Genomic DNA, 11,525 nt, shown 5'->3' with positions numbered 1-11,525 from the left:
ATTTTAGCATGCTCTATGTATTTCTTCATTAATGGGTGCAAAGCATATGATGCAAGAGCTTAATCATGAGCACAACAATTGCCAAGTATCACATTACCCAAGACATTTATAGCAATTACTACATGTATCATTTTCCAATTCCAACCATATAACAATTTAACGAAGGAGAAACTTCGCCATGAATACTATGAGTAGAAACCAAGGACATACTTGTCCATATGCTACAGCAGAGCGTGTCTCTCTCCCATAAAGTGAATGCTAGGATCCATTTTATTCAAACAAAACAACAACAAAAAAAAAACAAAAACAAACCGACGCTCCAAGAAAAAGCACATAAGATGTGATGGAATAAAAATATAGTTTCAGGGAAGGAACCTGATAATGTTGTCGATGAAGAAGGGGATGCCTTGGGCATCCCCAAGCTTAGATGCTTGAGTCTTCTTGAAATATGCAGGGATGAACCACCGGGGCATCCCCAAGCTTAGACTTTTTCACTCTTCTTGATCATAGTATATCATCCTCCTCTCTTGACCCTTGAAAACTTCCTCCACATCAAACTCGAAACAAACTCATTAGAGGGTTAGTGCACAATATAAATTGACATATTCAGAGGTGACACAATCATTCTTAACACTTCTGGACATTGCATAATGCTACTGGACATTAGTGGATCAAAGAAATTCATCCAACATAGCAAAAGAGGCAATGCGAAATAAAAGGCAGAATCTGTCAAAACAGAACAGTTCGTATTGACGAATTTTAAAATGGCACCAGACTTGCTCAAATGAAAATGCCCAAATTGAATGAAAGTTGCGTACATATCTGAGGATCACTCACGTAAATTGGCATAATTTTCTGAGTTACCTACAGAGAATTTTGCCCAGATTCGTGACAGCAAGAAAACAGTTTCTGCGCAGTAATCCAAATCTAGTATTGACTTTACTATCAAAGACTTTACTTGGCACAACAAAACACAAAACTAAGATAAGGAGAGGTTGCTACAGTAGTAAACAACTTCCAAGACACAAATATAAAACAAAGTACTGTAGCAAAATAACACATGGGTTATCTCCCAAGAAGTTCTTTTCTTTATAGCCATTAAGATGGGCTCAGCAGTTTTAATGATGCACTCGCAAGAAATAGTAGTTGAAGCAAAAGAGAGCATCAAGAGGCAAATTCAAAACACATTTAAGTCTAACATGCTTCCTATGCATAGGAATCTTGTAAATAAACAAGTTCATGAAAAGCAAAGTAACAAGCATAGGAAGATAAAACAAGTATAGCTTCACAAATTTCAGCACATAGAGAGGTGTTTTAGTAACATGAAAATTTCTACAACCATATTTTCCTCTCTCATAATAACTTTCAGTAGTATCATGAGCAAACTCAACAATATAACCATCACATAAAGCATTCTTATCATGAGTCTCATGCATAAAATTATTACTACTCCCAACATAAGCATAATCAATTTTATTAGTTGTAGTGGGAGCAAATTCAACAAAGTAGCTATCATATATAGGAAGTATATTGTAATCATAATCAAATTTATCCTCCATAACAGGTGGTACCAAAAGACTACTATCATTATAATCATCATAAATAGGAGGTAGAGTATCATCAAAGTAAATTTTCTCCTCAATGCTTGCGGGACTAAAAAGATCATGCTCATCAAAACCAGCTTCCCCAAGCTTAGAATTTTCCATATCATTAGCAACAATGGTGTTCAAAGTGTTCATATTAATATGTTCCATGGGTTTTTTAATTTTCAGATCAAACCATCCATGTCTTAAATCAGGAAATAGAGTAAAAAGCTCATTGTTGTCCATTATGCCAAACTAGTGTAAACAAGAAACAAAAAGATGCAATTGCAGGATCTAAAGGAAATAGCTTCGAGTACTTACAACGCCGGAAAATAGCTTAGTAGCCGAGATACGGAGTGTGAGTACCTTTTACCTTTCCTCCCCGGCAACGGCGCCAGAAAAGTGCTTGATGTCTACGTTCCCCCTCCTTTCCTGTAGACAGTGTTGGGCCTCCAAGAGCGAGAGGTTTGTAGAACAGCAGCAAGTTTTCCCTTAAGTGGATCACCCAAGGTTTATCGAACTCAGGGAGGAAGAGGTCAAAGATATCCCTCTCATGCAACCCTGCAACCACAAAGCAAGAAGTCTCTTGTGTCCCCAACATACCAAATAGGTGCACTAGTTCGGCGAAGAGATAGTGAAAAACAGGTGGTATGAATATATATGAGCAGTAGCAACGGTGCCAGAAAATAACTTGTTGGCGTGTAGTTGATGGTGGTAGTATTGCAGCAGTAGTAACACGGTGAAACAAGAAACAAGCGATGAGTGACGCAGCGAGTATTTAGGAACAAGGCCTAGGGATTACACTTTCACTAGTGGACACTCTCAACATTGATCACATAACAGAATAGATAAATGCATACTCTACACTTTTGTTGGATGATGAACGCATTGCGTAGGATTACACGAACCCTCAATGCCGGAGTTAACAAGCTCCACAATTTGTTCATATTTAAGTAACCTTATAGTGTAAGATAGATCAACGGATTAAACCAAGTACTAACATAGCATGCACACTCGTCACCTTCATGCATATGTAGGAGGCATAGATCACATCAATATTATCATAGCAATAGTTAACTTCGCAATCTACAAGAGATCATGATCATAGCATAAACCAAGTACTAACACGGTGCACACACTCGTCACCTTTACACACGTGCAGGAGGAATAAAACTACTTTAATAACATTGCTAGAGTAGCACATAGATAAATTGTGATACAAAACTCATATGAATCTCAATCATGTAAAGCAGCTCATGAGATTATTGTATTGAGGTACATGGGAGAGATGAACCACATAGCTACCGGTACAGCCCCGAGCCTCGATGGAGAACTACTCCTCCTCATGGGAGAAGCAGCGGTGATGAAGATGGCGGTGGAGATGGCAGCGGTGTCGATGGAGAAGCCTTCCGGGGGCACTTCCCCGCTCCGGCAGCGTGCCGGAACAGAGATCCTGTCCCCCAGATCTTGGCTTCGCGATGGCGGCGGCTCTGGAAGGTTTCTGTGGGTTTCGTCGAACGCCCCAGGGTTTTCGCGACGGAGGCTTTTTATAGGCGAAGAGGCGGCGCAGGAGGGCTGAAGGGGTGCCCACACCATAGGGTGGCGCGGGCCCCCCCCTGGCCGCGCCGGCCTAGGGTTTGGTGGGCCTGTGCCCCCTCCCTGGTGGTTCTCGTGTGTTCTGGATGCTTCCGGGCAAAATAGGAACCTGGGCGTTGATTTCGTCCGATTCCGAGAATATTTCGTTACTAGGATTTCTGAAACCAAAAACAGCGAGAAAATAGGAACCGGCACTTCGGCATCTTGTTAATAGGTTAGTTCCAGAAAATGCACGAATATGACATAAAGTGTGCATAAAACATGTAGATAACATCAATAATGTGGCATGGAACATAAGAAATTATCGATACGTCGGAGACGTATCACATCCCCAAGCTTAGACGCTTGAGTCTTCTTGATATATGCAGGGGTGAACCACCGGGGCATCCCAAGCTTAGAGCTTTCACTCTCCATGATCATATTGTATCATTCTTCTCTCTTGATCCTTGAAAACTTCCTCCACACCAAACTCAAAACAACTCATTAGAGGGTTAGTGCACAATCAAAATTTACATGTTCATAGGTGACACAATCATTCTTAACACTTCTGGACATTGCACAAAGCTACTGAAAGTCAATGGAATCGAAAAATCCATCAAGCATGGCAAAACAGGCAATGCGAAATAAAAGGCAGAATCTGTCAAAACAGAACAGTTCATAAAGATGAATTTTATTGAGGCACCAGACTTGCTCAAATGAAAATGCTAAAATTGAATGAAAGTTGCGTACATATCTGAGGATCACTCACGTAAATTGGCATAATTTTCTGAGTTACCTATAGAGAATTAGGCCCAGATTCGTGACAAAGAAAGAAATCTGTTTCTCGCGAGTAATCCAAATCTAGTATGAACCTTACTATCAACGACTTTACTTGGCACAACAATGCACAAAACTAAGATAAGAAGAGGTTGCTACAGTAGTAACAACTTCCAAGACTCAAATATAAAATAAAAGTACTGTAGTAAAAACATGGGTTGTCTCCCATAAGCGCTTTTCTTAACGCCTTTCAGCCTAGGCGCGAAAGTGTGTATCAAGTATTATCAAGAGATGGTGTATCAACCTTACCTTGGGCTTTGCCCTTACCTTTCTTGTTCTTTTTCTTACCCTTTGATTTAGGGAATATATGTCTTCCCCCTGGTGTAGAGGTGAATTTCAGTGGTGCCTTCTCCCATATCTATGACTCGCTCCCAATAGTTTCAGCAGAGATCTTCCAAGTGTGATTTGTCCTGTTCCTACACATTCAATAACAAGATAATCAATGGATATTGTTCTTCCAAGAATGGTTGTATGCACACCTGCGGCTATTCCCTTAGGGATTATAACAGAGTTATCAATAAGAGTTATTCCTTCTCCCCCTTCGACGAATCCCCAAAGTTTCAAAGATTCATGAATACTCTTAGGCATAAGACAAAATTCAGACATAATATCACAATTGGCATGAAGAGTTTGATCACCGATAGCAATTTTAACAGTAGGATCCCATAATGAAGGTTCAGAGTTCACTAAAACTTGTTCAAGACGGTTACGAACATAGCGATAGTTGTCATTCAAGCGAGATGCACTTATCTCAAGAGTGTTTAATCTATTATAAATGTTAATAAGGGCTGAATCAAAGTTATTAGCTGAATCATGTGATGCAACCAATTTTTTTATGGCATTAAAAGCTTGATCCCCATTGCAATGAAGGAAATCTCCTCCCACTAAAGCATCCAAGGCATATCTATAGCGAATCATAAGACCAAAATAAAAGTTACTAAGGAGCAAACTTAGAGTCATTTGAGGTTCAGCTTTACGATAAGAAGTAAAAATTCTGGACCAAGCATCTTTAAAACTCTCCTCATCCCCTTGTTTAAAAGTGAAGACTAATTCTTCAGGTGAAGAAGTAACAAGTGCAGAACTAGACATGGTAACAAAAGTAAAATGCAAGTAACTAATTTTTTTGTGTTTTTGATATAGCAAACAAGATAGTAAATAAAGTAAAACTAGCAACTAATTTTTGTGTGTTTTGATTTAGTGCAGCAAACAAAGTAGTAAATAAAATAAAGCAAGACAAAAACAAAGTAAAGAGATTGCGATGTGGAGACTCCCCTTGCAGCGTGTCTTGATCTCCCCGGCAACGGCGCCAGAAAACAAGCTGTTGACGTGGGAGTTGAAAATCTTTGCGGTGTAACTTTTCTTCGTTCCCCGGCAACGGCGCCAGAAAACAGTCTTGATACGCGTACAACACGCGTCCTTTGGGAAACCCAAGAGGAAGGTGTGATGTGTACAGCGGCAAGTTTTCCCTCAGTAAGAAACCAAGGTTTATCGAACCAGTAGGAGTCAAGAAGCACGTTGAAGGTTAATGGCGGCGAGATGTAGTGCGGCGCAACACCAGTGATTCCGGCGCCAACGTGGAACCTGCACAACACAACCAAAGTACTTTGCCCCAACGAAACAGTGAGGTTGTCAATCTCACCGGCTTGCTGTAACAAAGGATTAGATGTATAGTGTGGATGATGATTGTTTGCAGAAAGCAGTAGAACAAGTATTGCGGTAGATTGTATTCGATTAAAAGAATGGACCGGGGTCCACAGTTCACTAGAGGTGTCTCTCCCATAAGATAAATAGCATGTTGGGTGAACAAATTACAGTTAGGCAATTGGCAAATAGAGAGGGCATGACAATGCACATACATGATATGATGAGTATTGTGAGATTTAATTGGGCATTACGACAAAGTACATAGACCGCTATCCAGCATGCATCTATGCCTAAAAAGTCCACCTTCAGGTTATCATCCGAACCCCTTCCAAGTATTAAGTTGCAAACAACAAACAATTGCATTAAGTATGGTGCGTAATGTAATCAATAACTACATCCTCGGACATAGCATCAATGTTTTATCCCTAGTGGCAACAAGCACATCCACAACCTTAGAACTTTCCGTCACCTGTCCCGCATTTAATGGAGGCATGAACCCACTATCGAGCATAAATACTCCCTCTTGGAGTTAAGAGTAAAAACTTGGCCAGAGCCTCTACTAATAACGGAGAGCATGCAAGATCATAAACAACACATAGGTAATAGATTGATAATCAACATAACATAGTATTCTCTATCCATCGGATCCCAACAAACACAACATATAGCATTACAGATAGATGATCTTAATCATGTTAGGCAGCTCACAAGATCCGACAATGAAGCACATAAGGAGAAGACAACCATCTAGCTACTGCTATGGACCCATAGTCCAGGGGTGAACTACTCACTCATCACTCCGGAGGCGACCATGGCGGTGAAGAGTCCTCCGGGAGATGATTCCCCTCTCCGGCAGGGTGCCGGAGGTGATCTCCTGAATCCCCCGAGATGGGATTGGCGGCGGCGGCGTCTCCGGAAGGTTTTCCGTATCGTGGCTCTCGCATCGGGGGTTTCGCGACGAAGGCTATTTGTAGGCGGAAGGGCAGAGTCGGGAGAGTCACGAGGGGCCCACACGCTAGGCCGGCGCGGCCAGGGCTTGGGCCGCGCCGCCCTAGTGTGGCGCCGCCTCGTGGACCCACTTCGTTAGTCCTCCGGTCTTCTGGAAGCTTCGTGGAAAAATAGGCCCCTGGCGTTGATTTCGTCCAATTCCGAGAATATTTCCTTACTAGGATTTCTGAAACCAAAAACAGCAGAAAACAAGAATCGGCTCTTCGGCATCTCGTTAATAGGTTAGTGCCGGAAAATGCATAAATATGACATAAAGTATGCATAAAACATGTAGATATCATCAATAATGTGGCATGGAACATAAGAAATTATCGATACGTCGGAGACGTATCAATGACCATGCACATACATGTTATGATGAGTAGTGTGAGATTTAATTGGGCATTACGACAAAGTACATAGACCGCTATCCAGCATGCATCTATGCCTAAAAAGTCCACCTTCAGGTTATCATCCGAACCCCCTCCAGTATTAAGTTGCAAAGAACAGACAATTGCATTAAGTATGGTGCGTAATGTAATCAACAAATACATCCTTAGATATAGCATTGATGTTTTATCCCTAGTGGCAACAAGCACATCCACAACCTTAGAACTTTCCGTCACCTGTCCCGCATTTAATGGAGGCATGAACCCACTATCGAGCATAATTACTCCCTCTTGGAGTTACAAGTAACGACTTGGCCGCAGCCTCTACTAATAACGGAGAGCATGCAAGATCATAAACAACACATAGATGATAGATTGATAATCAACATAGCATAGTATTCCATATTCATCGGATCCCAACAAACGCAACATGTAGCATTACAAATAGATGATCTTGATCATGTTAGGCAGCTCACAAGATCCAATAATGATAGCACAATGAGGAGAAGACGACCATCTAGCTACTGCTATGGACCCATAGTCCAGGGGTGAACTACTCACACATCACTCCGGAGGCAACCATGGCGGTGAAGAGTCCACCGGGAGATGATTCCCCTCTCCGGCGAGGTGCCGGAGGCGATCTCCCGAATCCCCCGAGATGGGATTGGCGGCGGCGGCGTCTCTGGAAGGTTTTCCGTATCGTGGCTCTCGGTACTGGAGTTATTATCGACGAAGGCTTCTTATAGTCGGAGAGGTAGGTTTAGGGGCGACGCGAGGGGCCCACACAACAGGGCCGCGCGGCCAGGGCCTGGGCCGCGCCACCTCGTCGCCCCACTTCGTTTCCCTTTCGGACTTCTGGAAGCTTCGTGGAAAAATAAGATCCTGGCGTTGATTTCTTCCAATTCCGAGAATATTTCCTTACTAGGATTTCTGAAACCAAAAACAGCAGAAAATAGCAACTGGCTCTTCGGCATCTTGTTAATAGGGTAGTGCCGGAAAATGCATAAATATGACATAAAGTATGTATAAAACATGTGTGTATCATCATAAAACAAGCATGGAACATAAGAAATTATCGATACGTTGGAGACGTATCAACATCCCCAAGCTTAGTTCCTACTCGTCCCGAGTAGGTAAACGATAACAAAGATAATTTCTGAAGTGACATGCCATCATAATCTTGATCAATACTATTGTAAGCACATGTAATGAATGCAGCGATTCGAAGCAATGGTAAATACAATGAGTAAACAATTGAATCATATAGCAAAGACTTTTCATGAATAGTACTTTCAAGACAAGCATCAATAAGTCTTGCATAAGAGTTAACTCATAAAGCAATAAATTCAAAGTAAAGGTATTGAAGCATCACAAAGGAAGATTAAGTTTCAGCGGTTGCTTTCAACTTGTAACATGTATATCTCATGGATAGTTGTCAACATAAAGTAATATAATAAGTGCAATATGCAAGTATGTAGGAATCAATGCACAGTTAACACAAGTTTTTGCTTCTAAGATAGAAGGAAATGGGTAAACTGACTCAACATAAAAGTAGAAGAATGGCCCTTCGCAGAGGGAAGCATTGATTGCTATATTTGTGCTAGAGCTTTTATTTTAAAAACAAGAAACAATTTTGTCAATGGTAGTAATAAAGCATATGTATTATGCATAAGACATCTTATAAGTTGCAAGCCTCATGCATAGTATACCAATAGTGCCCGCACCTTGTCCTAATTAGCTTGGATTTACATGGATTATCATTGCATAACATATGTTTCAACCAAGTGTCACAAAGGGGTACCTCTATGTCGCCTGTACAAAGGTCTAAGGAGAAAGTTCGCATTAGATTTCTCGCTTTTGATTATTCTCAACTTAGACATCCATACCGGGACAACATAGACAACAGATAATGGAATCCTCTTTAATGCATAAGCATTCAACAACAGATAATATTCTCATATGAGATTGAGGATTGTTGTCCAAACTGAAACTTCCACCATGGATCATGGCTTTAGTTAGCGGCCCAATGCTCTTCTCTAACAATATGCATACTCAAACCATTTGATCATGATAAATCACCCTTACTTCAGACAAGACGAACATGCATAGCGACTCACATGGTATTCAACAAAGAAATAGTTGATGGCGTCCCCAGGAACATGGTTATCGCTCAACAAGCAACTTAATAAGAAATAATATACATAAGTACATATTCAATACCACAATAGTTTTTAGGCTATTTGTCCCATGAGCTATATATTGCAAAGACAAAGAATGGAATTTTAAAGGTAGCACTCAAGCAATTTACTTTGGAATGGCGGAGAAATACCATGTAGTAGGTAGATATGGTGGACACAAGTGGCATAGTTTTTGGCTCAAGGATTTTGGATGCACGAGAAGTAATCCCTCTCAATACAAGGCTTAGGCTAGCAAGGTTATTTGAAACAAACACAAGTATGAACCGGTACAACAAAACTCACATAAAAACATCTTGCAAGCATTATAAGACTCTACACCGTCTTCCTTGTTGTTCAACCCTTACTAGAAAATATCTATACCTTAGAGAGACCAATCATGCAAACCAAATTTTAGCAAGCTCTATGTATTTCTTCACTAATAAGTGCAAAGTATATGATGCAAGAGCTTAAACATGAGCACAACAATTGCCAAGTATCACATTATTCAAGATATTATACCAATTACCACATGTAGCATTTCCCGTTTCCAACCATATAACAATTAACGAAGAAGTTTCAACCTTCGCCATGAACACTATGAGTAAAGCCAAGGACATATTTGTCCATATGCAACAGCAGAGCGTGTCTCTCTCCCACACAGTGAATGCTAGGATCCAACTTTATTCAAACAAAACAAAAACAAAAACATACAGACTCTCCAAGTAAAGCACATAAGATGTGACGGAATAAAAATATAGTTTCACTAGAGGAACCTGATAATGTTATCGATGAACAAGGGGATGCCTTGGGCATCCCCAAGCTTAGATGCTTGAGTCTTCTTGAAATATGCAGGGATGAACCACGGGGGCATCCCCAAGCTTAGAGCTTTCACTCTCCTTGATCATATTGTATCATCCTCCTCTCTTGATCCTTGAAAACTTCCTCCACACCAAACTCAAAACAAACTCATTAGAGGGTTAGTGCATAATAAAAAATTCACATATTCAGAGGTGACACAATCATTCTTAACACTTCTGGACATTGCACAAAGCTACTGAAAGTTAATGGAACAAAGAAATCCATCAAGCATAGCAAAACAGGCAATGCGAAATAAAAGGCAGAATCTGTCAAAACAGAACAGTACGTAAAGACAAATTTTTCTGGGGCACTAAACTTGCTCAGATGAAAATGCTCAAATTTAATGAAAGTTGTGTACATATCAGAGGATCACGCACGTAAATTGGCATATTTTTCTGAGTTACCTACAGATGAGGCGACTCAATTTCGTGACAGTAAGAAATCTATTACCGCGCAGCAATCCAAATCTAGTATCAACTCTACTATCAAAGACTTTACTTGGCACAACAATGCAACAAAATTAAGATAAGGAGAGGTTGCTACAGTAGTAACAACTTCCAAGACTCAAATATAAAATAAAAATACTGTAGTAAAATCATGGGTTGTCTCCCATAAGCGCTTTTCTTTAACGCCTTTCAGCTAGGCGCGGAAAGTGTGTATCAAGTATTATCAAGAGATGAAGCATCAACATCATAATTGGTTCTAATAATAGAATCAAAAAGTAACTTCATTCTCTTTCTAGGGAAGTGTTCCATACCTTTCTTGAGAGGAAATTGATATTTAATATTGCCTTCCTTCATATCAATAATAGCACCAACAGTTCGAAGAAAAGGTCTTCCCAAAATAATGGGACAAGATGCATTGCATTCAATATCCAAGACAACAAAATCAACGGGGACAAGGTTATTGTTAACCGTAATGCGAACATTATCAATCCTCCCCAAAGGTTTCTTTGTAGAATTATCAGCAAGATTAACATCCAAATAACAATTTTTCAATGGTGGCAAGTCAAGCATATTATAGATTTTCTAGGCATAACGGAAATACTTGCACCAAGATCACATAAAGCATTACAATCAAAATTATTGACCTTCATCTTAATGATGGGCTCCCAACCATCCTCTAACTTCCTAGGAATAGAAGTTTCAAGTTTTAGTTTCTCTTCTCTAGCTTTTATGAGAGCATTTATAATATGTTTTGTAAAGGCCAAATTTATAGCACTAGCATTAGGACTTTTAGCAAGTTTTTGTAAGAACTTTATAACTTCAGAGATGTGGCAATAATCAAAATCTAAACCATTATAATCTTAAGCAATGGGATCATTGTCCCCAACATTTGAAAAAATTTCAGCAGTTTTATCACAAACAGTTTCAGCAGTTTTAGCAGTTTCAGGCAGTTTTGCACACTTTGCATTAGGAGTAGAAACATTGCTAACACCAATTATTTTACCATTGATAGTAGGGGGTGTAGCAACA

Source organism: Lolium rigidum, chromosome 2 (genome assembly GCF_022539505.1).
Source record: "Lolium rigidum isolate FL_2022 chromosome 2, APGP_CSIRO_Lrig_0.1, whole genome shotgun sequence".
Lineage (NCBI taxonomy): Eukaryota > Viridiplantae > Streptophyta > Magnoliopsida > Poales > Poaceae > Lolium > Lolium rigidum.
The sequence above is the reverse complement of the archived record's forward strand: the minus strand, read 5'-3'. Positions refer to the sequence as shown.